The 27,344-nt window shown below is 45.1% G+C and overlaps 1 protein-coding gene and 1 long non-coding RNA gene across 5 annotated transcripts in view; one reads left to right on the top strand and one right to left on the bottom strand.

Moving 5' to 3' along the window:
• Positions 1-215: 215 nt before the first annotated feature.
• On the bottom strand, positions 216-26,776 carry LOC123610642. Its single transcript, XR_006718235.1, has 2 exons — positions 26,342-26,776; positions 216-799 (listed from the first exon to the last, which is right to left on the bottom strand). It is a non-coding gene; the product is annotated as an uncharacterized LOC123610642 (long non-coding RNA).
• IFNAR2 (interferon alpha and beta receptor subunit 2) overlaps positions 26,764-27,344 on the top strand; it is a 30,989-nt gene continuing 30,408 nt past the window's right edge. For 3 of the 4 annotated variants that reach the window (XM_045501510.1, XM_045501509.1, XM_045501514.1), the window contains exon 1: positions 26,834-27,046. The gene's annotated coding sequence lies outside the window, so the exon portion shown is untranslated. Of the gene's footprint in view, positions 27,047-27,344 lie in introns of all 4 variants that reach the window. The other variant, XM_045501511.1, reaches the window with a different exon arrangement.

Below are 27,344 nucleotides of genomic sequence, written 5' to 3'. Positions count from 1 at the left end.
TTTTCCCAACTGCAGTTTGGAGCCTATTAGTGGGTCATGAAATCACTTTGGTGAGTCTCATACAGCATTAAAGAGAAAGAAGGAATGGAAGAGAAGAAGAGAAGAGAAGAGAAGAGAAGAGAAGAGAAGAGAAGAGAAAAGAAGAGAAGAGAAGAGAAGAGAAAGAATGAAATGGAATGGAATAGAATAGAGAATAGAACAGGCAGAGCACATGGTAAGGATAAGTACTGATTTATTTGGTGTGTGTCCGTGTGTGTGTGCATGCATGTGCTGTGTGTAACTTTTACTTCCAAACAGCCATTAAATAAGTAAAGCTGTAAAAGCAGGACAGAGGAAATCAATCATGTCCAGTGATTCAGACACAGAATTTACAGAACGGAGCAACTCAAGAAACTCCAGACCGAGAAATACAGAAGAGATCCAGCCCCCACAGACGTGTCGGACTCTGCCAGATGATGACTCAGCGAAGGCTGAGCAGTTTCTTCACTTGGCCAACTTTTTTCCTCGTTGCTGTTCAATCCAGCCGTTCTTCCTCCTGCATCCCGGGGGACTGGGTAGGAAAGGGCCTCCAGTTCTGGAGTGACTCACCCTCCTACCAGTCACCTCAGAAGCCCTCAGGCCAGGATCATTCTTTCCTCTTCCACACAGATGCTCCTGCCAGCTACGGGTCACGGCTCCAAACATGTGGGAACCCGCTTCAGGAATTTCCCACCAAGTCGCAGCTCGGTCCTCTGTGTGTCAGGAGTTTACAGAGAAATAGCAGGGCTCCTGGACTATTCAGCACGAATTGGATTTGTGTCTTGAAAACAAAAGAAAAAAAAACAACATTTTCTCAACTAAAAACCACGACAAGGGGTCTTAACTTGATAATTGTTCTGATGCACACGATTTATGTGAAAATCACAAAGTTCAAATCTACATAAGTGTGTTTTTTTGTGAATTACCTTCGTGAGAAAGAATTACTTTTTTTTTTTTTCAAGAGTGCCATGCTAGAAAAATCCAGAACGTAGAGCCATCACGTCTGGACATACGTGGGTGCACACACGTAGGAAGGCGCACGGAGCCCCCCTTGCTGTCTTCACCCCCCCCCATTGGTCCACCCACCTCCCCCCGGCTTGCGCTTCTGGCCCACACTCTGCTGACCCAGCGTTGCCAAGATCCTCACCGATCTCCAGGCGCTAAAACGCAACAGACACACTCTGGTTCTCTGCTTGACATCTTGACATCGTCCAATACAATCTGTTTCTCTCTTCTTCCTAAAGCACACCCTTCTCTCGGCTCCCACCTGACGTCACACAGTCCTGGCGTTTCTTCCGTCTCTCTGGCCACCTCTCAACTTCCTTTGCCCGCTCCGCTTCCTCTACGAAACCTCAATGGGCACGTTCCATCCTGGGTCCTTTTCTCTTTTTGTTCTATATAGTCTGTCTAGGCAACAGGCCGCCATGGGGAGGTGGCGTGGGAAATGTGTGATTGGGCAGACTGGGGTCGTCACACTGATGGAGCGGAGGCTGCATCAGCAGCCTTTAGTGCTTCCGCGTCCTCGTCCTTAGCAACTGGAATCATCTTCTAAAACGGCAGCTCCAGTCCTCCCACACCCCGGCTCAACCTGGCCCATGGGTCCCGCTGCTCTCAGAATGCGGCCCCCAAACCCTCACCACTGCCGGTGAGGAAGACGTCTCTTCAGCATCGCTCACCCTTGCTGAGTTACTTGAGCCACCTTCTGCCACTCGTCCATGACACCCTACATACTGGCTGCTATGATAACTCTTTTGTCACTTCAAATAACAGTTTTGGTGCCGAGAAACATTTTTGACACTTATCGGTGAAAAAATATACACTTACTGCTTCCGCTCATGAAATAAATAAACCATCTCATCACTATTTTCTTAAAGTTTTTTTTTAATGTTTTATTATATAATTTTGAGAGAGAGAGAGAGAGAGAGATAGCAGGGGAGGGGCAGAGAGAGAGGGAGACACAGAATCCAAAGCAGGCTCCAGGCTCTGAGCTGTCAGCCCAGAGTCCAACGCGGGGCTCGAACTCACAGACTGAGAGATCATGACCTGAGCCGAAGTCAGATGCTTAACCGACTGAGCCACCCAGGCACCCCTCTAATCGCTGTTTTTTAACAAAGAACATTTTATTCTGTTAACCAAATCTTTACTCCATAATTACACAAGCAATTCATTTAAATTTTAATCACACGAGCAAAAACAAAAAAATCCTAAGACACCCCCGCCTTAACAAATTCTCCTTCTCTTCTCCTCCCCCACCAACCTCCCCCCCCACCCCACCCCCGCCAGTGGCTAATGCTAACATTTCCCTAGTTACCTAGTGTTGGTTCGAATGTCACATCTTTCAGGGAGCGCTCCCATACATTCTCACGGCTCCTAGTCTGTCCCTTTCCAGAACGGATCATCATTGTTATGAATTACTTGGTTGTGCAGCTCTTTATTGAATGTCTTTCTTTGCTGCTCTGAAAGCAGCCCTTGGGATGAGGAATGAGCCAGCCTCCTTCGGTGAGGGTCCTGTGGCTCCCAGCACAGTACCTAGCAGAGTGGACACTCAGGACATAGCCAATACATGGATTCCAGTTTTAGTTTCAGATGCTGACCCAGCGAGAGTGCCGATTTTCCCGGAGATAAACCCAGGAGAAAAGTGATAAAATTATGCGAAAGCCCTGGGGGAACACGGTTGTGAAAGGAATGGGGGGGGGGGGCGGGATTTGGCCAGAGGCAGGAGTTGGCAGGCGGTCTATGGAAACACTCAGAACAGAAACCATGGGCTCTGTGATTATTCCTCCCCAACCAATGTCAGGGACAAACAGTGACTTCCCCAGACCCATGGTAACCCTGCTAAGACCCATGCTAAGACCTGTGGTCCAGTTGTCCCGGGGAGAAAAATCTCAGTAGTTCTGTGCTTGTGAGGAGTTAAGAAAAACCAGTAGGGACACACACACACACACACACACACACACACACACAGTTGATTCCCTTCTCTGACAGCTCCCTTTTCAAACCTCCACGCCAAAGGAATCACAATCTAAAACTCTTCCTGAATAGTATCTCCCTGGGGCAAAGGATGGGGAGCCAACCTGAGGAGTTTGTCTTGCTGAGTATGGAGTGACTGCAGGGACTGATGCATCCACCACCTTATCTCCCTGGGACAGTGGTAGCCTAGGCACTGTCTGAGAGAGACACCAGTGCCCCGCAGCCCCGCCATGGAAAATGAGCTCACAGGTCAAAGTAGCAAAAAGCATTAGAGAGACATGACCATTTTCAAGACGAACAAGCAAGGAAAGAACAACAAAAACTAGGTTACAGAGTCCATTGGAAGCAGAAATGTTTGTAAGTCCAAGACGTGAAAATTAGCCTGATAGGGAAATACAAATCAAAACCACACTGAGATACTACCTCACATCTGTCAGAATGGCTCACGTGAGCAACTCAGGCAACAACAGATGTTGGCGAGGATGCGGAGAAAGAGGATGTCTTTTGCACTGTGGGTGGGAATGCAAGCTGGTGCAGCCACTCTGGAAAACAGTATGGAGGTTCCTCAAAACACTAAAAATAGAACTACCCTACGACCCAGCAATTGCACCACTAGGCATTGATCCACGGGATACAGGTGTGCTGTTTCGAAGGGACACATGTACCCCCGTGTTTATAGCAGCACTATCGACAATAGCCAAAGTATGGAAAGAGCCCAAACGTCCATCAATGGATGAATGGATAAAGAAAATGTGGTGTATATATATATAATGGAGTATTACTCGGCAATCAAAAAGAATGAAATCTTGCCATTTGCAACGACGTGGATGGAACTGGAGGGTATTATGCTAAGTGAAATTAGTCATTCAGAGAAAGACAAAAACCATATGACTTCACTCATATGAGGACTTTAAGACACAGAACAGATGAACACAAGGGAAGGGAAGCAAAAATAATATAAAAACAGGGGGTTATGGGAGGGGGGATGGCATAAATGGGTAAGGGGCATTAAGGAATCTGCTCCTGAAATCATTGTTGCACTAGATGCTAACTAACTTGGATGTAAATTAAAAAAATAAATTATATTTAAAACCTTGACCTGATAAATCATTAAGAAATAGGGGAGGGGTACCTGGGTGGCCCAGTTGGTTAAGTGCCTCACTCTTGATTTTGGCTCAGGTCATGATCTCATAGTTCATGAGATTGAGCCTCTCATTGGGCTCTGTGCTGACAGCATGGAGCCTGCTTGGGATTCTCTCTCTCTCTCTCTCTCTCTCCCTCTCTCTGTCCCTCCCCTGCTTGTACTCTTTCTCTCAAAATAAGAAATAAACTTAAAAAAATCTTTAGGGAGCCTGGGTGGCTCAGTGGGTTAAACGTCTAAAGTTCGCCTCAGGTCATGATCTCACAGTTCGTGAGTTCGAGCCCCACATCAGTCTCTGTGTAGACAGATCAGAGCCTGGAGCCTTACTCCAGGTTCTGTGTTTCTCTGCCCTCCCCTGCTCATGCTCTGCCTCTCTCTCTCAAAAAATAAATTAACATTAAGAAGAAAATTTAAAAATAAAATCTTTAAAAAAAAGAAAGGACGAAGGGGAAATGAAACAATAATAAAACAACGTAAAAAAGGAACTGAGCATATGACGTAAAAATACATAAATAGTTGAAGTAAAGACACGTTGATGGAAATAAATAGCAGACTGGATGCGATTCAAGAACAAGTTGGTGAATTGGAAATCCAGCCTGAGGAACTTCTTTAAAAGAAGGGCCAAAAAAAAAAAAAAAAGGAAACCATTAGAGGAAAGCAAAGAAACATGGGTGATTTATGTGTAAGTGCCAACATGGGTGGCTCAGCCGGTTAAGCGTCCGACTTCAGCTCAGGTCACGATCTCACGGTTCGTGAGTTTGAGCCCCACATCGGGGTCTCTGCTGTCCCTCTGCTGTCCGCACGGAGTCGGCTTCGTATTCTCTGCCCCCCTCTCCCTCTGTCCCTCCCCCATTTGTACTAAATAAATAAATAAATAAATAAATAAAAGCATTTTAAAATATGCAACTATCAGGGCGCCTGGATGGCTGGGTCAGTTGAGCGTCCAACTCTTGATTTCGGCTCAGGTCATGATCTCGCGGTCCGTGAGTTCCAGCCCCGCGTCGGGCTCTGTGCCGACAGCTTGGAGCCTGGAGCCTGTTTCAGATTCTGTGTCTCCCTCTCTCTCTGACCCGCCCCTGTTCATGCTCTGTCTCTCTCTGTCTCAAAAATAAATAAACGTTAAAAAACAAAAACAACACAAAAAAGAAGTTGCTGCAAGAAACATAGAAATACAAGTGACTGAATACCTTAGAAAAGTCAGTTGTTGTCTTAGCCTAAGAACAGGAAACAAAATACATTTATAGTTACCCAGAAGTCTAGATCAGAACTGTCCAACAGAAATGCCATGTGAGCCACCTAGGTCACTTTCAACTGAAACCACAGTGAAAAATTAGAAACAGGTGAAATTAATTTTAATAATATGTTTATTTAACCCATTATGTCCAAAATAATATAATTTCAACATATAATTAATTTTTTTACTGTTTATTTTTTTTTTTTTTTGAGAGACAGAGACAGAGCACGAGTGGGGGAGGAGCAGAGAAAGAGAGGGGGACACAGAATCCAGAGCAGGCTCCAGGCTCTGAGCTGTCTGGACAGAGCCCAATGTGGGGCTCGAACCCACAAACTGTGAGATCATGACCCGAGCCGATGCTTAGCCGACTGAGCCACCCAGGCACCCCTAACATGTAACTAATTTTTAAAAACTGTTCATGAGATCTTTTACCCCGTCACATGCTAACTCTTCAAAATCCAGTGTATGTTTCGCACTCAGAGCCTGTCTCAATTCAAAGGCTCCATAGCCACGTGTGGTGAGTGGCTTCGTACTGGGCAACATTGCTCTAAATATCAATAAGATGGTGTTGGAAATGAAGGGCACCAAGAACTATGAGAGTGTGCTAAGTATTCGTCTTCTTTGATGGAGGAAACAAATTCTAGTATTTAAAGACATTACAAAGGTGGGACAAAATGAGTAATAAATCAAGAGCCAAACTGGGACACAGGATGGTTCCCAGGGTGCAAAATTTAGAGAAGCACTCACTCTCAGGTGCCGACCTTGAACTCGTCTGATCCCGAGTGAGTGCCTCCTTGAATTTTGTGCCTGGGAAGCATGTTTGCCTCACCACACTAGTCCCAGCCCTGCTTAAGACAGAAGAAATGTCCCAAATATAGTAATGACTGCAATAAACGTAAATGAACAAAATGCACCAAGTGAAAGATACAGATTGCTGATTGAGTGGGAACAAAATCAAGATGTATGCTGTCTTATAATATCTGAATACCTGCAACACGAGACCACACAAAGATTGAAGGCAAAAGCATGGAAAAAGACATACCAGGCAAATGCTAGCCAAAAGACAGCTGGTATATAACAATATTAATATCATATAAGATTAGAATAACCATACATAATTTATTGTCTAAAGCAGCATATCTTTGAGAACAAAAGGTATTCTTAAGAATGACAGCAGGAGGGGGGCACCTGTGTGGCTCTGTCGGTCAAGCCTCTGACTCACTTGATCTTGGCTCAGGTCATGATCTGGTGGTTGGTGGGATCGAGCCCCACATCAGGCTCTGAGCTGGCAGCATGGAGCCTGCTTGGGATTCTCTCTCTCTCTCTCTCTCTCTCTCTCCCTCTTTCACTCTCTGATCTCCCCTGCTGGTTGGTTCTCTCTCTCTCTCAAAATAAATAAACCTGAAAAAATTACAGCTGGAAAAGAGAAATAAACTGGGACTGTCTTAAGCAAAGCAAGATGGATGGTCAGTCATGCAATACGAAATAAATCAGAAAGTATTATTAAGGATAAGAAGGATTTCTAAAAATTATAAAGGTTTGGGGCACCTGGGTGGCTCAGGTGGTTGGGCGTCTGACTTCCCTTCAGGTCATGATCTTGTGGTTCATGGGTTCAAGCCCCACGTCAGGCTCTGTGCTGACAGCTCAGAGCCTGGAGCCTGCTTCTGATCCTGTGTTCCTTCTCTCTCTGCCCCTCGCCCGCTCATACTCTGTCTCTCTCTCTCTCTCAAAAAATAAATAAAAGACACTAAAAAATTTTTTTTTAATTATAAAAGTTTTAATTCCTCGATATTATATGAAGCAAAAAACCCCGATAAGACAGAGAAAAAAGGAACAAACAAAAAAACAGACTCTTTTTTTTTTTTTCAACGTTTATTTATTTTTGGGACAGAGAGAGACAGAGCATGAATGGGGGAGGGTCGGAGAGAGAGAGAGGGAGACACAGAATCGGAAACAGGCTCCAGGCTCCGAGCCATCAGCCCAGAGCCCGACACGGGGCTCGAACTCACGGACCGCGAGATCGTGACCTGAGCTGAAGTCGGACGCTTAACCGACTGCGCCACCCAGGCGCCCCAAAAAAAACAGACTCTTAAACACAGGAAACAGACTGGTGGTTGCCAGAGGGGAGGTAGGTGGGGGGGGTGCGTGAAATAGGTAGACGGGATGAGGAGGTACAAACTTCCAGTTACAAAATCAATAAGTCACAGAGATAACAAGTACAGCATAGGGAATATAGTCAATAATATTGTAATAACATATAGTGATAGATGGTGACCATATTTATCGTGATGAGCACTGAGTATGGACAGAATTACTGAGTCATGTTGTACACCTGAAACCAATATAACACTGTATGTTAATCATACTTCAACTTAAAATTTTTGATAGACATATAGGGGGAAATTGTTCAACTCCACCTTCATGATAGGAGATTTTAACACACCATTCTCAGTGAATGATGGGCCAAATAAACAAACAAAAACTCGGGCAAAAATATAAAAGGTTTGAATGTCACCTAAACATACATACAGGGTTATGTATCCAAAGCTTTAAAAATGCGTTTTTTCAATCACATATGAAACATTTACAAAAATTGATCATATACCAAGCCATGAAAAGGCCCCAAACGAACTTCAGAGAATCAATATCACACAAACCAGACCTTCTTGACCAGACGCAACTGAGATAGAAGCTACTATAAACAGAAATATTTGCACGTTTGCCGGTGGGCATACAAACTGATGTGAGAACACTGGGGGAAAGTTTAGCAAGTCTGCCTAAAGCGAAATAGCCACATACCCTACGATTCAACAATTTCACTCTTAGAAACATACCTGAAGCTCCTGCACCTGTAAATCAGGCAAAATATACAAGAACGTCTGTAGCGGGACTGCTCTCAGTCAGAAAAACCTGTGGGTGCCTGGCTGGCTCAGTCGGTGGGGCATGTGACTCTTGATCTCAGGGTTGTAAATTCAAGCCCCACGTTGATGGTAGAGATTACTGGGGGGGGGGGGGGGGGGGGGACCTGGAAATAACCTAAAAGCTCATCAAGGAAAAGTAAGAGAAAAGATCACGGGTGAGTTTGTTTTGTCCTGCCGTGTAACAAATTACCACAAATTTAGTGGCTTAACACAACAATCTATTACCCCAAAGTTCCGTAGGACAGAAGTCTGGACAGGCGGTAGCTGAGTTCCCTGCTCAGGGTCTCCCCAGGCCGGCTCAAGCCGCTGGACAGGCAGCCAGCCCGGCTGAGGCTGGGGTCTGCTGGCAAGCTCACTGGTCGTTGGCCGAAATCGATTGCTAGTGGCTGGAGGTCAGAAGCTCTACTTTCTTGATAGCTGTCGGCCAGGCATTCTTAGCTTCTGTAGGCCACCTGTCACATGGCCCTGTCCACAGCATAACCGCTTTCCTCTACAAAGCTAGTCGGGAGATTTCACCACACCTTTAAATCTCTGACTCTGGCCCCAGAGATAAAGGGCTTGTGCGATTAGGTCAAGTTCTCTTTCTTAAGATCCACTGGTTTGGGGGTGCCTGGGTGGCGCAGTCGGTTAAGCGTCCGACTTCAGCCAGGTCACGATCTCGCGGTCCGTGAGTTCGAGCCCCGCGTCAGGCTCTGGGCTGATGGCTCAGGGCCTGGAGCCTGTTTCCGATTCTGTGTCTCCCTCTCTCTCTGCCCCTCCCCTGTTCATGCTCTGTCTCTCTCTGTCCTAAAAATAAATAAACGTTGAAAAAAAAAAATTAAAAAAGATCCACTGGTTTGGGACCTGAATCACATCTGCAAACTCCCATCACAGCAGCACTTAGATTAGTGTTCGACTGAATAAGGTGCGTGTACCAGGGCCCAGGTGGCCACCTTACTCTTCCGCTGTCCTCAATGGTCTGTTCACCTGATGAGTATTATGTAGCTCAAATGGGATGAGTTACAGCCACCAGCAACTGGTGGGATTCTCCTTAGCAATTTAATATTATAGGGAAAAACTAGAGTCCCAAAGACCCTGAATTAAAAACCACTAAAGGGGCGCCTGGGGGGCTCAGTTTGTTAAGCCTCCGACTTCAGCTCCTGATCTCACGGTTCTTGAGTTCAAGCCCCACATCAGGCTCTCTGCTGTCAGCCCAGAGCCCACTTTGGATCCTCTGTCTCCCTCTCCCTCTGTCCCTCCCCCGGCTACCACCCCACCCCCTCAAAAATAAATAAGCATCAAAAAAAAAAAAAGGATGTGTGTATTCCCTCCGTGGCTGGGGAGGCAGCTGGATTCCGGATAGCACCAAAGAGGCAGTGACTGATTTCCTCAGGGCAACCTCACCACCTTGGAAAACTTCCAAAGTGTAAGTCGAAATGGCCATTTGTTAGAAAAGCCTCGTCTGAAAATATCTGCAGTGATCAGATACCACTCTTACCCACTCAGACCTTGAACTCTCTTACCCCTGTTTTCTATTTCCTCTCTTCCCCAATGCCACTGGCTCCTGTGCCCCTGCATTTAAACATACCCAAGGCTCTCCTGGGGGGGGGGGGGAGGGGGGAGAGGTGGGGCAGGAAATGAAGCAAGACTTCTCTTCCCCCAAAATCCTTCCAGCAGCAACACTAGCGAAAGGTGTGGCAAACACATCCCCTACAATCTGAGTCTCGGTCCTCAGGCCACCCCCGGCCACCTGACTTTCGCCCTCTCCATTGCACAAAACCTGCCCTCCTCCACCAAGTCACCCACCACCGCTGGCATTTAATTTTCCTGGCCTTTTGGCATCCTTTGACTCTGTCAACCACTTCCTCCAGGAACCCTTTTTTCTTAGAAGCTGTCACCTCCCTGACCGCTCCTTTTCTGATTCATCCACGGGTTCGTTTTCCTCCACTGTCCCCTAAATGCCAAGGGACAGTTGCCAATTGTACGCTGTCAGTCTCCAGATCCTCCCTTGCTCTCAACCTTCTTCACTCTGGGTCCATAGAACCAACTAGCCGCAGGAAACGTCTTCAAACCCTTGTACCTAGAACCCTCTGTACCCCAAGCTGGGCTCGCCATTTCCTCCACCCCCCCCCCCCAACGTCTGCTCCTTCCCTGATCTGTCCTCTATTCGCAGGGCTGTCCAGAGAAACAGAGCCAACGGGATACGCAGAGAGAGACGGATTTCTTTTAAGGAACTAGTTCGCAAGATTGGAGAGGCCGGCAAGCAGGAAGCCTAGGGAAGAGTTGACGTTGCAGCTGAAGTCCGAAGACGGTCTGGAGGCATAAGTTCTCCTTCCTCAAGGGACCTCACTCTCTTTTCGTACAACCTTCAAATGACTGGATGAGGCCCACCCACAAGAAGGGTGATCAGCTTTACTCACACTCTGCTCACGTCAATGCTGATCGCGTCTAACAAATACCTTCACAAAAACACCTAGACTGGCATTTTGCCAAAACCCAGGTCCAATGGCCTAGCCAAGGTGACACAGGAAATTACCCATCACACGTACCATCTTGGAAAATGGTACCACTATCTAACGTTCCCACACGTTTCTGACCCATAGACGTCCTGGTCCAGGGCCCCATCACATCTGAGCTACGACAAGAGCCTCGGCCCCACCCTCTGCCCTTCCGGTCTCACCTTCGCTGGACACAGTGAAGAGTGAATCTGCTGATCTTAAACTGGCCTGTGATCATTTCCTGCTCTAGACCACCATGAGCACCCAGTCTGATATAGGAATGATCTGTTGTTGGCTCAGATACCAGGAGTGGTGTTACTGGTGTGCAATTTTTCTAGAATGAAGAACTGGTGTTTACATTTGGAAGGAAACAGTGCAATCTAATTTATACAACAGTGACAATTCTAGAAAAGTCAATTACATTAAAACCATACCGTCTCAGGGGCGCCTGGGTGGTGCAGTCGGTTAAAGCGTCCGACTTCAGCCAGGTCACGATCTCGCGGTCCGTGAGTTCGAGCCCCGCGTCGGGCTCTGGGCTGATGGCTCAGAGCCTGGAGCCTGTTTCCGATTCTGTGTCTCCCTCTCTCTCTGCCCCTCCCCCATTCATGCTCTGTCTCTCTCTGTCCCAAAAATAAATAAACGTTGAAAAAAAAAATCAAAAAAAAAAAAACCATATCGTCTCAGTCTGCTTGGGCTGCTATAACAAAATACCCTAGACTGGGTGGCTGAGACAACAGATGTTCATTTCCCATAGCTGTGGAGGCTTGAAGTCCAAGATCAATGTGTTGGCCAATCGGCTCCCGGGGAGACTCTTTCTCTTCTTATAAGGACATTAATGTCATTCATGAGGGCTCCTTAGCATTCACCTTAGAGTTCCTTACAGCTTTCACTCTGGGGGACATTGACTAAATCCTCTCTGGTGAGATCAGGGGAGTTGGAGCGTTGTCATACCCAAAAACACTATCGCTCCCCAGCACTTACACCAGGACCTAGGATCCAGTCAAGGCAGTTTGATAGGCTCTTGCCAGCCTCACACGAGCTGCCTGCCTTCCTGAGCCACTCCTCTAGAAAATCCTAGGGTCTTCCAGAAATCCATCAGCTCTGGGGCGCCTGGGAGGCTCAGTCACTTAAGTGTCCGACTCTTGATTTCAGCTCTGGTCGTGATCTCACCATTCGTGAGACAGAATCCTGCGTCGGGGTCTGCACTGACAGCAACATTGAGAGAGTCAAGGTACACGAGAAAACAGTGAGGTTTAGGGATTTTAAAAAATGAATCCACATTTCCATAGCGACTCACTAGCTGAGATTCAATAACACATAGGTAAAATTAACTCATTGCCATCGTATTGGCTCAAGAGACTTTAGCAATCACTTGGTCCGCTGGCATGTTCTGGATAAGAATGCTGTCTCAAATCCCATTACTTCCTTTTTCCTTTCCCTTCAAGCCCCGGTGACACCCATTTCTCAAGAAATCTTGGAAGATGATCTGGGCTCCAGAGCACTGCAGCAGCCCCAGGACCCTGACACCTTACTCATAAAGACCCTAGTAGGGTGAGGGCATGAACAGAGCCAAGTCCTAGAGAATGATGCTAGCCTAAAAAGAGAGTTGAAGAGGAAGGAAATGACTAATTCTGAGAATCAGAGGTCATGTGCATATGGCTTAGTCTCTGAGTTGAGGTTGGGTGTGATGGAGGCAGGGCCTCTTTGTCACCCAGGGCCAGAAAATGGCCCAAATGCCAAGGCTGGAACACCCGGAACTATTATCAGAGACATTTTGCAGCTGAGCCGGAAGAAGCAGCCCCTCCATGGCCCATTTCCTTCCACCTGCCTGGGCCACAGAAGGCAGCTGTAGAGAGAAAAAAACTTGGTGCGGTTGAACTATGGTTTCTCAGTTTGAGACTCGGGGGGATGGGGGCAGGGGAATTGGCCCACACTGTCCCCACACATGCAAGTTTGAGGAAGAGCTCATGGCTTATAATGGGCACAGCCATCTACAACCTCAGCCACGAGCTGCCAAGAGGAAGCTAGAGCTGAACATTTCACCCCAGAAGTAAACTTGACTAATGAAACTGTTCATGCCAGAGTTGAGGCCAGATCCTGTCCTGCAGGCTCCTGATTCGGTTTTCTTTCCATTGATCCCGAGAAGAGTTGGAAGGCATAGCATTCCGCATTTATGAAAAGAAGGATCAAACCCACTAGTACTCTCTCCAGCCCAGAGAAGTGCTTTCACTGGGTCACCTCCCATCATGAAGACTTTGATCTACCAGGGTATTTCACGTCTAGAATGTTCCTTCTCCGCAGACCTCCTTCAAGACCCTTTCTGTTCAGCTCATTAGCAGAAATGTTGCCATACAGCTTCCTGAGCTTCCTGCAAAGTGCCGAAGCTGTCAGATACATCCTTCCCTTCCGTTTTCAAATCTACCCACTCTTTCTGCCTTCCTTTGTCCTGTTGCAAAGGACAAAAGGTCCCTGCCTCTACCCCAAACCAGCCCCTTCAGTGTTTGGGATCCCCCTCCCATCTGAACAACTTCACTCTTGCCTTTATCTCCTTGTTTCCCCATTATCAACTTGTCACTCTATAAGATCATCCTCAATTAGACTGTGAACATGCCTGGTAATCTCCCACCCTTTTACCAGAGAGACAGGGAGTGAAGGGATGGGTGAAATAGGGGACAGGTGATGGCGATCAAGGAGGGCACTTGTTATGGTGAGCACTGGGCGCTGTATGGACCTATTGGATCACTGCATTGTATGCCTGAAACTGACATTACACTGGATGCTAGCTAACTGGCATTTAAATAAAAACTCTAAAAAAAAAACAACACCCACCCCTTCAAACAACGGTGAGATACCACCACGCACCAATTGGAGTGACAAAAATTCAAACCACTGACACCACCCAAAGCTGACAAGGGCAGGGGGCATTCGTTCACTGCTGGTGGCAATGCAAAATGGTACGCCCACCTTGGAAGGCAGCTTGGCAGTTTCTTACAAAGCGAAACATACTCTTAAAATATGATCCAACGACTGCACTCCTTGATACAAACCCAGATGAGTTGTTCACACAAAAACCTGCACACAGCTGTCTAGAGAGGCTTTATTCATAACTGCCCAAACTTGGAAGCAACTAAGAAGTCCTTCGATAGGTGAGTGGATGAACAAACTGTCGTACACGTTTACAACGGAATATTATTCAGCACTAAAAAGAAAGGAGCTATCAAGGGCTATGCGCTGTATGATTCCAACTATATGTCATGACGGATAAAGCAAAACTATGGAGGCAGTAAAAAGATTAATAGTTGCCAGGGTTAGAGAGGAGAAAAAGAGAATGACAAGTAGGGCACAGGACACAAGAGGGGGCAGCTAGATGCCGCAATGGTGGATGCAGGGCTTTATTCTTTTGTCAAAACTCAGGGAATGTATAACACCAAGAGTGAACCTTAATGTAAAGGGTGGACTTTCGTTGATAATCATGTATCGGTATAGCTCCATTGTAACAAATGTCCCACACTAGTGCAAGATGTTAACAGGGGAAACTCGGGGAAGGAGTGACGTGGGGATGCTCTGCTTTCCACTCAACTGTTCTGTGAATCTGCAGCTGCTCTAAAAAAATAAATCATTTATTTTAAAGAGTAAAAATAAAACTATTCACCTGTGTCTCCAGGGGCCATCCTGGCTCCCCCCTCCTTTCTCTGCTCACTTCCCTCCAAAACTTTTCCAGAGCTGCTTTCTCACCTTCCGTGTTTGTTCCCAACCCTATCTCTCTTTCTAGATACATATTCCTCTCTCTCAGTTTCTGGCTGCTGCGAAAAGGAAGTATCACAATCTTAGTGGCTTAAGATAACATAAATGTATTAGTTTACAGTTTGGGAGGTCAAAAGGCCTAAAATCAAGGACAGAGCTCCCTTCCTTCTGGACTGCAGCAGGAAATCCACGTCCTTGCCTTTTCTAGCTTCTGAAGGCCACCTGCATGCCGTACCCTCTGTCTTCAAGGACATGGCCCCTCCCTCTGTACTTCGATCTTTCTCTTCTGATTCTGACCCGCCTGCCTCTCTCTTATGTGGATCTTGTGATTACCTTGGGCTCATGCAAATAATCCAGGATAATCTGTCCATCTCAAGATCCTTAATCACATCTGCAAAATCCATTTTACTATCTAAGGTAACATAGTCAGAAATTCTGGAGTTCAGGGGATGGGTGTCTTTGGGTTGAGCGGGGGGGGACCATTCTTCAGCCTGCCACACTCTCTAACTGGACTCCACTGAGACAGCTCTTGGCAAGAGGTTCCTGGCAGCCTCTGAGTTGCAAAGCCCAATGGTCACTCCTTCATCGGGTTCAATCTATCAGCCACAGTCAACAGAGTTGATTGAGAAAGTCTCTTCCCTCCACTTCCATGACATCCAATCTCTTCCTACCATCCAACTGACCATGCATGGCAGTTCCCTTGCCTCGCTTCTCTCCTGGATGTCTAGACATTGGCGAGACTCAGGGCCAGTCCTCAGCCTTCTTCTCCATCTGTTCTCTAGGTGACCCGACACATCTGATGACTTAATACTCCAGCTCTATGCTGACGATGTGCAAATTTAGAATTCCAGACTATACCTTTACGCCAACGCCAAAAACTGTATACCTCACTACCTTCTTTGTACGTCTTCAATACATTTTTACTTTTAAACAGTCACAAAGGTACAGAAAAATTGAACTATGGGACAAAGACCTTTTTTTCTGAGTCATTTCCTGTGGCCCATCACCCCTAAATACTTTCATGTTTACTTCCTAGGAGCAAGGACAGTCTTCCACATGACTATAACACAACATTCATGATAAGGAAATTAACTTTAATGAGTTAATACCATCTAATCCCTGGACCTCCTTCAGGGGTCCCCAGTCAAGTCCTCTTGGTAAAAAGGACCCAGTTCAGTCACAAATTGCTTTTAGTTGTCATGCCTCTTTAATCTCCTTTAGTCTTGAAGTTTTCCTTCGACTTTGACCTTCATGACCTTGACCTTCATGACTTTAGAAGACTACTGGCCAATTATCTTCTAGAATATCATTATATTTGGTTATACACCTTTGGCAGGAGCATCGCAAATGTGGTCTGCTATCTGAAGAAGACATTGCTCCCTGCTGAGCCATATGCAATTTATGCAGTGTTGTCCCAACATTGACGGTGTTCAATCACATCATCTGATTTAAAATGAACTCTGACAACACAGGCCACCGTAAAGTTACTCTTTTCACCTTTGTAATTAATAAGTATGTTTTGTGGGGACATGCTTTGAAAGGAGGTAAACATCTTACTCTTCATCAAACTTTCAACTTACTCAATATAAAACAAGGAAAACACCAGTGTGGACTCACGATGTCCCTTTTTATTAAGTGGGTTATAATCCATTACTGGCATTATTTATTTTGATACTCCCATTGTCCTTGTTTGGGCCAGTCCCTTTGACATGCCCCTGTCATTCTTTGAGAGCTTCCTTGCTTTCCTGCATAAGGTGTTCCAGATCTGCCTTGTGCTTTCCCTGCCCCTACCCTGGAATCTCCAAGGAACCAGTTTCTTTTACTGGGTAATTATATTTCGAATCAAACATCTAGGAACTAGGTATGCCTATCACTATTGGAATGTCACCAAGCCCCTCAGAGGGCAAAGCTAGGGGGGGAAATACACACATACATGTATGCATTCATATCTCAGAGGGCAGAGTTAAATAGATAGATAGATAGATAGATAGATAGATAGATAGATAGATATAGATATATTCATTTTATAATTATATATATTTCTTTTTAATATTTATTTTTGAGAGAGAGAGAGAAAGCATGATCAGGGGAGGGGCAGAGAGAGAGGGAGACACAGAATCCAAAACAGGCTCCAGCCCCGAGCTGTCAGCACAGAGCCCGACGCGGGGCTCGAACTCACGAACCGTGAGATCATGACCTGAGCTGAAGTTGGACACTTAACCGACTGGGCCACCCAGGCGCCCGTATATATTTCCATTATATACAGAAATATATAGCCTCACACATACTTATATTACTTATAGATATTTACATTCACATGTGCACATTCTATATTGTACATATTATCTTTTATATATTCTATTGTGTCTATTATATTATTATGCCTATTTACATTTTATGTCTATATCTATCTTTCTATGGGTCTACCCATCCATCTAGAGAAAACCATGAGTTCACATCAACGCCTCCAATTCCAATCCAACACCGCAGAGTTGATTCTAGTCTCTCCCTCTCACTACCTGTTTCTCCAACAGAACCTTAGCTCCCATTAGCCTTGGTAGATTGATAGTATGTCTGATCCCCCCTGTAGTATGTAACCAATCTCCAATCTCCCCTGCCCCCCCCCCTTTCTCGCACGAATGCCCTCCTCAACCCACCTGGGCTGTCCCCATGAGAATTCCTTCCTCACCCCTTTTGTACCTCACACTACCCCCTTCTCCCGTGTGGGTGCAACCCTCACTCTCCGGCATGCTCTGACGCTCCACGCAAGATTGTCCTCACGGATGCCCCCTTTCTCCCCTCGATGGGTTTCCATGGCTCCCCCATCACTCACCAGCATGGTCCCTGTCTTGCTCTGTCCCACCTAGCAACTTTAGGACTCTACCTGCCTTAGCATCAGGGGGCCTGTCAAACTTAACACTATAAGGCAGAATGTTAGATTTCCATCCTCTACCCTTACACCATTTTTCTCTCAGCCTTTCCCATGTCAATTCACGAATCCAGTAGCCAGCGCATTGCTCCAGCCCTCGATACGGTCATCCGTGATTCCACACTAGACTTGCTCTTCCCTTTCCTTCTTGGGCTGGTTCCTGCCCCGGGGGCTTTTGGGCTTAGCTCTTCTTCCAGCCTGGCCCTCTAGGAACTCTTAACCTCAGACTTCCCATTGTTCAGGTCTCAGCCCAGATGTTCTTAGCTGAGGGAGGCCCTCCCAGACCAGCTTGTCCCACGTAGCTCTCCCAGGCCCCCTCCGGCTTACCACCTGTTGCTTTGTCCTCACATCACTCTGAAATTATCTTGTTTGCTTATGGTCTGTGTCTGCACCCCCAGCCCCCCTCCACCCACTAGTTATATAAGCCCCACCAGAGAGCAGAACTTGGCCTGTGTAATACACTGCGCTACCTCCAAATATAGCATATAGTACAGAGATTTCCCATATAACCCTTCTCCTCCATACGGTTTCCCTTATTGTTAACATCTTGCATTGGTGTGATACATGTTACAACTGATGAGCCAATAGTGATACAATATTATTAAAGTGTAAAGTTTACATTGGGATTCACTCTTTGTGTTACCCAATTCCACGGGTTTTGACAAATGTATAATGTCATGTAGCCACCACTATAGTATCACGTAGGATAGTTACAGCGCCCCCAAGTCCCCTGTGGTCCACTTTTTCTTCCCTACCCTCTTCATACCAAAACACTGGATACCACTGATCTTTTTACTGTGTCTATAGTCTTGCCTTTTCCAGAATGTCAGGTCATTGGAATCATAACAGCATGTAGCTTTTTCAGGCTGACAGGTTTGTAAATTTAGATCCCTCCGTGACTTTTTGTCTTGATAGCTTATTTCTTTTTATTACGGAATAATATCTCATTGTACGGATGTGGCCACCACTTGTTAATACGTTCACCTGTGGAAGGAAATCTTGGTGGCTTCCAGAATAAAGCGCTCGTCGATTTTTGCGTGACCACAAGATTTCAACTCATTGTAGTAAGTTCATGTTTGCTGGATCATATGACGTAAGAGTACGTTTAGCTTTGTAAGAACTGCCCAACTGTCTTCCAAAGTGATTCTACTGTGTTGTACTTCCACCTACAAGGAATGACTCCTTGGGGCGCCTGGGTGGCGCAGTCGGTTAAGCGTCCGACTTCAGCCAGGTCACGATCTCGCGGTCCTTGAGTTTGAGCCCCGCGTCGGGCTCTGGGCTGATGGCTCAGAGCCTGGAGCCTGTTTCCGATTCTGTGTCTCCCTCTCTCTCTCTGCCCCTCCCCCGTTCATGCTCTGTCTCTCTCTGTCCCAAAAATAAATAAACGTTGAAAAAAAAAATTAAAAAAAAAAAAAAAAAGGAATGACTCCTTCTACTGCGCCAGCATTTCGGGTTGCCAGTGTTTGGGATTTTAGCCATTCTAATAGGTATACAGTGGTACCTCATTGTTGTTGTAATTTGCCATTCATTGCTAACAAATGATTTTGAGAACTTTATATGCTTACTTGTCATCTACCTATCTTTTTTTATGAGGTGTGGGTTCAGATCTTTGCCTCCTTTGTAATTTGGTTGTTCTCTTATCACGTTTTAAGAGTTCTTTGTACATTTGGATAGAAGTCCTTTATTAGATAAGTTTTGCAAATATTTACTCCCAGCCTGTACCTGGTCTTTTCATGATCTTAACAGTGCCTTTTGCAGAGCAGAAGTTTTTAATTTTTTTTAAATGTTTATTTATTTTTGAGAGGGAGAGAGAGATACAGAGCATGAGCAGGGGAGTGACAGAGAGAGAGGGAACACAGAATCGGAAGCAGGCTCCAGGCTCTGAGCTGTCAGCACAGAGCCCGATGTGGGGCGCAAACTCAGGAACTGTGAGATCATGACCTGAGCCGAAGTCGGACGCTTAACCGACTGAGCCACCCACGCGCCCCAGAAGTTTTTAATTTGAATGAAGTCCAACTTATCAATTTTTTCTTTTGTAGATTGTATCTTTGGTGTTGTTATTAAAATTCATTGGCAAACCTAGGGTCATCTAATTTTCTCCTATGTTATCTTACAAAAGTTTTAGAGTTTTGCACGTCACATATGTAGGCCTATGATCTACTTTGAGTTAATTTTTGTGAAAAGTGCGAGGTCTATATTTAGCTTCTTTTTTCTTTTCCTTCTTTTTTTCTTTCTTTTCCTTTCTTTCCTTTCTGTGTGTGTGTGTGTGTGTGTGTGTGTGTGTGTGTGTGTGTGTATTCAGCTGTTTCAGTACCATCTGTTGGAAAGACTATCTTTCTCCATTGAACTGTCCCTGCAGCTTTGGCAAAGATCAGGCGACTGTATTTGTGTGGGTCTTTCTCTGGACTCTTTGTTCTGTTTCATTGATCTAGTTGTCTGTTTTTTCACCAAAATCACACTGTCTTGGTTATTGTAGTTTATGGTAAGTCTCGAAGCCAGCTCGCTTCAGTCTTCTGACTATCTTCTTCAGCCATGTGTTGGCTATCTGGGCCTTTTGCCTTTGCACATAAACTTGAGAATCATTTTCTTGATGTCCACAAAACAATCTGCTGTGATTTGATTGAATGCAAATCCAACTGGGAAGAACTAACATTTTAACAATATTGATTCTTCCTATCCATGAATATAGAAATCTCTTTATTTATATATTTTTTTACTTTCTGGCTTCACAATTTTGTAGTTTTCCTTATATACATCTTCTGCATGTTTTGTTACACTTAGAAAAATATTTTACTTTGGGGGTGACAATGTAAATGGTACTGCGCTTTTTTTTAATGCGTGTTTTTTCAATTTTTTTTTTTTTTATGTTTCTTTATTTTTGAGAGGCAGAGACAGACAGAGCGCGAACAGGGGAGAGGCAGAGAGAGAGGGAGACACAGAATCCACAGCAGGCTCCAGGCTCTGAGCTGTCAGCACAGAGCCCGAACTCATGAACCACAAGATCATGACCTGAGGGACGATTAACCGACTGAGCCACCCACACGCTCCAATGGTACTATGCTTTTATTTATTTATTTATTTATTTATTTATTTATTTATTTTTCAACATTTATTTATTTTTGGGACAGAGAGAGACAGAGCATGAACAGGGGAGGGGCAGAGAGAGAGGGAGACACAGAATCGGAAACAGGCTCCAGGCTCTGAGCCATCAGCCCAGAGCCTGACGCGGGGCTCGAACTCGCGGACCGCAAGATCGTGACCTGGCTGAAGTCGGACGCTTAACCGACTGCGCCACCCAGGCGCCCCTGGTACTATGCTTTTAATTTGAAACTCCAATTGCTCATTGTTGTGTATAGGAAGCAGTTGACTTTTGTATATTAACCTAGTATCCTGCAACCTTGTTATAATCACTTATGACTCTCAGGAGGGTTTTTTGTTTGTTTGTTTTGGGATTTTTTGGTGAGTTCTTTGGGATCTTCTACATAATTATGCCATCTGCAAACAGACACCATTTTATTTCTCCCTTCCCAATCTGTAACCCTTCTTCTCCTTATTTGTAGGACTTCTGGCACAGTGTTGAATAGGCAGGAGGGAGAAGTCATCCTTGCCTTGTGCCCGATGGTGGGAGAATACAGTTTTTATAATGTTAGCTGTAGGCTTGTTGGTAGAAGTTCTTTATCAAGTTAAGGAAGTTTCCTTTTATTCCTAGTGTGTTAAGAGTTTTTGTCAGGAATGAATTTTGGATTTTATTAAGTGCTTTTTCTGCATTTATTGATATAATCTATGTGATTGTTCTTCTTTAGCCTGTTGATATGATAGCGTATATTCATTTTAGAGTACGTGGATTTTTGAAGATTGTACAAGCTTTACATAACTGGAATAAATCTCATTTGGACATGGTCTATAATTCTTTTAATCATAGTTGGATTTGATTTGTTAATATTTTGTTGAGAATTCTTACTTCTGTATTCACGCGAGCTATTGATCTGTGGTTTTATTTTCTTGTATTGTCTTTATCTAGTTTGGGTATTAGGGTTATGCTGGCCTCACAGAATGAGCTAGGAAGTGTTCCTTCTACTTCACTTATCTGGAAGAGTTTGCAAGAAATTGTCATCATTTCTTCCTTAAATATTTGGTAGCATGCACAGTGAAACCATCTGGGCCTGGGGCTTTCTTTTTGGAAGATTACCAACTATTGACTCAATTTCTTTAACAGATATAGAATGATTTCAATTATCTATTTCTCTTTGTGTGACTTTTGATAGATTGTGTCTTTCAAAAAATTGGTCTAAGTCATCTAAGTTATCAGATTTATGGGCATAGAAAATTATTCAGAATAGTGCTTTATTATCCTTTTAATATCCATGGGATTAGTAGTGATTGGTCCCTCTCTCATTTCTAATTGTAGTGATTAATGTCTTATCCTTTGTTGTTGTTGTTGTTGTTGTTGTTGTTGTTGTTTGGTTAGCCTGGCTAGAAGTTTATCAGTTTTATTTATCTCTTCAAAGAACCAGCTTTAGTTGTGTTGATTGTCTCTATTGATTTCCTGTTTTCAATCTCATTGATTTCTGCCCTCATATTTATTCATTCTTTTCCTCTCCTTGCTTATATTGACCTTCTTTCTCTAGTTTCCTAAGGTGGAAGCTTATTGATTTGATATCTTTCTTCTTTGCACTGCTTCCCACACATTTCGATAAGTTGTATTTTCACTTTCATTTAGTCCAAACGTTTTCTAATTTCTTCTAAGCCTTCTTCTTTGGCCCAAATGTTTTCTAATTTCTTCTAAGACTTTTTCTTTGGCCCATTTGTTATTTAGAAATGTGTTGTTTAACCTCCAAATATCTGAAGGTTATCTAGCTATCTTTCTATTAGTGATTTTGAGTTTAATTCCATTGTGAACTGACAGCATACTTCGTGTGATTTCTATTTTTGTCAGATTTGTTACGGTGTGTTTTACAGCCCTGAATATAGTCTATTTTGGCAAATGTTCCATGCAAGATGAAGAATAACGTACATTTTGCTGTTGTTGGATGAAATATTCTACAAATGTCAATCAGAGCCAGTTGATTGGTGATGTTGGTCAGCTCAACTATATGCTTACTGATTCTCTGACTACTGGGTCTGTCGATTACTGATAAGGGGGTCATGAAGCCTCTATAATTGTGGATTTGTCTATTTCTCATTGCAATTCTATCAAATTTTGCCTCACATATTTTGACACTTTGTTAGGCATCCACACCTTAAGGATTGTTATGTTTTCCTGGAGAATTGATCCCTTTATCATCATACAATGTCCTGTTTATCCCTGATAATTTTCTTTGTTCAGAAATCTGCTACTCTGAAATTGATATAGTTACTCCAGCTTTCGTTTGATTAATGTTGGCATGCCATAGATTTCTCCATCCCTTTGCATTTAATCTATCTGTGCCTTATATTTAAAGTAGAGTTCTTGCAGATAACATGTCGTTGGGTCTTACTTTTTTACACACTCTGTCTCTGTCTTTTAATTGGCATATTTAGACCATTCACACTTAAGGTTATCATTCATATAGTTGGGTTAAGGTCTACATATTTGTAGCTGCTTTCTACTCTACTATTTATACTTGTTCTTTGTTTCTTTTTTTAATCTTCTATTCTTTTTTTAAAATTTAAGTTTAGTTACTTATTTTTGAGAGAGACAGAGACAGCGTGAGCAGGAGGGGCAGAGACAGAGAGAGAGAGAGAGAGAGAGAGAGAGAGAGAATCCCAAGCAGGCTCCTTGCTGCCAGTGCAAAGCCCAACATAGGTCTCAAATCCATGAAACCGTGAGATCATGACCTGGGCAGAAACCAAGAGCTGGATGCTTAACTGACTGAGCCACCCAGGAGCCCCTTTAATCTTTTACTCTTTTCTGCCTTCTCTAGTTTTAACTGAGCCTCTTATATGATTGCCTTTTCTTTCCTTCATTAGTATATCTATTAAAAAGAAGTGTAATCATCAGTGATCGCCCTAGAGTTTTCAATGTACATTTACAACTAATCTAAATCCACTTTAAGATAACACTACACCATTTCATGAGTAGTGCAGGTGCCGACCCACAGTATGTTTCCAATTCCTCCTCCCCATGCCTCGTAAACTTTATTATTACACATTTCATTTATCCATAAGCTCTAATCACCCAATTCAATGCTATGGTTATTATTTTAAATAATAATCTATTCGATCAATTTAGAATAAGAAAAATAAAAGATTTTATTTTACTTTTACTTATTCCTTCTCTAGCAGTCTTTCCATTTTTAGACAGGAAAAGTGTCCAACCTGTATTATTTTTTTTTCTTTCTGAAGGACTTATTTTAACATTCCTTGCAAGGCAGGTATACTGGCAACAAAACCTTCCATTTTTGTCTGCCTGAGAAAGTCTTTATTTCTCCGTTATTGTTTGAAGGATGATTTTTCTGGATATAGAATTTCAGGTTGCTGGGGTGTTTTTTTACTTTACATCACTCTTCTTGCTTGCGGTTTCTGAAGAAAAATAACGTGAAATTCTTATCCTTGCTCCTCTGTAAGGTAAGATGTTTCATTCCTCTGGATTCTTTCAAGGTTTTCTTTTTGTCTTTGGTTCCCTATAGTTTGAGTACGAAACGCCACCATGTAGACTTTTCGGTATTTCTTCTTAGTATTGTCTGAGCTTCCTGAGTCTATGATTTGGTGTCTGTCACTAGTTTTAGAAAATTCTCAGCCATTATTGTTCCAAATACTTCTACTCCGTTCTCTCTCATTCTTCTCTTTCTGATATTCCTTTCCTACTATGAATGTGATACCTTTCGTAATTGTTCCCCAGTTCTTGGACCCTCTGTTCCTTTTTATTTATTGATTGATTTTTACTTTGTAGTTTGGGAAGTTTCTAATTTTTAAGTTTTATTTATTTATTTATTTATTTTGAGAGAGCAAGAGCAAGTATGTGCATGAGCAGGGGGAGGTGCAGAGAGAAGGAGACAGAGAAAATCCCAAGCAGGCTCCATGCTGCCAGCACAGAGCTTTATGCGGGGCCCAGATTCACGAACTGTGAGATCATGACCTGAGCCCCAGTCAAGAGCTGGATGCTTAACCAACTAAGCCATCCAGGTGCCCCTAGTTTGGGAAGTTTCTATCCACATATCTTCACACTCACTGATTCTTTCCTTGGCTATGTCCAGTCTACGGATAGGTCCGTGAAAAGTGTTCTTCACTTCTGTTACAGTGTTTCGTTTTGTTTCAATTTCTGGCATTTCCTTTTGACTCTTTCTTAGAATTTTCATCTCTCTACTTACATTACTCATCGGTTTTTGTTGTTGTTGTTGTATTTTTCCTCCCGACACCAACCAACTCGAATGCCAGCTGGTGTCCTAGAATTCAATTCAACGCTGACACTAAGTACCCAGAACTCACATCAGACTTGGCAGGTGTAAGGCTCCGTCCTCTAAGACTGCCCTCACTTCGGATACCAGTCACAAGTTTTGGGTTCCCGGTCCACCCGCCCTTCTCTCCGACTTGACTACAGAGTCAGGGGTTCCCATGACCACCCTGCCAGGTTTGAAAATTCGCTAAACTGACTCACAAAACTCACCAAAGTGCTTTACTTACCATTGCTGGCTTACTGTACAGGATACAACCTTGGAACAGCAGGAGTCAAGTGCAGTTTAACTTTTCCTACGGTTTCCAAGACTCCTGCTCCCTGCACACCGATTCTCTCTCTACATTGGTTTGCCTCTCCGGGTTTCCGGCTGCGGTTTGTGCTGTGATCAAAGAAGAGATTCACTACTGGATCGAAGAGATTTCCAGTTGGCTCAGCTTTTCTCTTGTGAAATGTGGAGTGACAATTTCTAAGCACTTTACATCTTGGAACAGACTGTGTTTGTTTTTTAAAATCTCTTTCCATGGGACACCTGGGTGGCTCGGCCGGTTAAGGGTCCAACTTCGGCTCGGGTCATGATCTCACAGTTTGTGGCTTCGAGCCCCGCGTCAGGCTCTGTGCTGACAGCTCAGGGCCTGGAGTCTGCTTCAGATTGTGTCTCCCTCTCTCTCTGCCCCTTCCCCACTCATGCTGTGTGTGTCTCTCTCTCTCAAAAATAATAAAATGAACATTAAAAAAATGTTTAATAAAATCTTTTTTCTGATTATATAAGTAAAAATATTTGGAAATTAGACATTTGGAAAGTGAAAAGAAGAACCTAAAAATCACCTTGGGCCACCCAGTCTATAATCATTGTTAACATTTGTATATATTTCTATTTGTCATGTTTCTATTTGTGGGCATATTTACATTCATAACTATGTTTTTATAAAAGGATGGAGTTCTGTATTGTTTTTCCCCCACTGTCAGGGACTATTTCTGAAGCTTCTCTAAAACTGCTGCTGAACACATTTCCAATGTTGAATGTCTCCTGACCCGGTGACGAGTTCCCTTCAGGTCTTATGGGGCTGGTGACAATTCTCCTCTTGACTGAGGGTCACGCATGAAGCAGACTGACATTCTCTCATGATCACCTCGGTGCCTACTGGAGGGAGGAGGGTCAGCAAACATTAGTTGACTGGACGGGTGCAAATGTCCCCTTTTTCAGCTACAAAAACTATGAAACGTCCTCCTCCCCCTTTCCTCAGAGTCCAGAAAGCCGAAAGTCAGATTGGATGCTCGATGAGAACTTAAGGGGTTCGTGTATTTCTTTTCCTTCCCCTTCGAGGGGATTTTCAACATTTCCATATGAGTAGCTTTAATGTTCCAAGCATACATACATTTTGCTGAAAGTTACCTTATATTCTATTTTGAAAATTGCCAATATAAACCACAGATACGCAAAATAACAACGGGGGACTATCTTTCCTCTCCTACCCTGAACACTTTGATCCGTGGGGGACTGGGGAAACAGGAACGCAGAGGGGAGGACTCACCGATGAGGAGGGAAGCGAATTGACAGTATCGGCAAAGGCCTGCTCCAACCTGGAACTACACCAAGCCTTTGCAGCTCGATGGTGGCTACTTTTATCCCTGTTTCATCGACGGGAGCGCTGTGATCGGAGTGGCTTAGAGAACCGGCAGGTGCGGGAGCCAGGAGAGAACCCATCCACTCCTTCATTCGTTCACTCATTCATTCATCCCACTTTTACTGAGTAAATAAAAGGTGCTAGCGAGGCTTTGTTCCCAGGGCCAAGCACCGGTCTAGCCCCAGAGGATCCCGCAGGAAACCAAAGCGCACACCCCTTGCCCCCGGGCCCCGCGCAGTTCCCGAGGGGAGGGCGCTGGGGGGAGTGATAAGAGCTGGCTCCGCGCACGTCAGGCGAGTGGCGGATCCCGGGCTCCGCCCCCGGCCCGCGCGCTCCACCTCCCCTAGCGGCCGGAGGCCGGCGCTCGGCGCGCGCACCCACAGCGGGGACTTTCGCCACCCCGCGGATCGACCCCGGTGTCTTCCCCCGGCGGAGTCTGCGCGCAGCCCCTCGGCCCGCCGGCGCCCGCCGTCACTGCCAACGGGGCCGCCCGCAGCGCGCATCCGGGCCGCGGGGCTCCCGAGCCCGGTCCGGAGGTGCGAGGGCGCCGGCCGCAGGGGGTGGCTCGGAGGCCGGCACCCCCGCGGGGAGCGGCGAGGCGACCCTGCCGAGGTAAACGGGCTGGCGGGGTCGGGGGATGGGGACCGCGGGTGCGCCTGACGTCCCGGCAAACGCCGCCACCCTGCAGCCGCTTCCCGGAATCCCCGCACGCTCCTCGCCTGCCCCGGCTCCTCCTCCTGCTCCTCCTCCCCCAGCCCGGTTCCCGGCCCCCCCGCTCTCCAGCCCCCCACCGCCGCGCAGGGCGTGCCAGGCCCCGGCCGCTGTGCCCCGCGTCGTCTGTTCCTCGCCGCCCCCGGGAGCCTTCTTTCTTTGCACCCGGCCCTGCGCCCCCACTTTCCCACCAACGGCG

This window comes from Leopardus geoffroyi, chromosome C2 (genome assembly GCF_018350155.1).
Source record: "Leopardus geoffroyi isolate Oge1 chromosome C2, O.geoffroyi_Oge1_pat1.0, whole genome shotgun sequence".
In the NCBI taxonomy this organism is placed as follows: Eukaryota; Metazoa; Chordata; class Mammalia; order Carnivora; family Felidae; genus Leopardus; species Leopardus geoffroyi.
The sequence above is the reverse complement of the archived record's forward strand: the minus strand, read 5'-3'. Positions and strand labels throughout refer to the sequence as shown.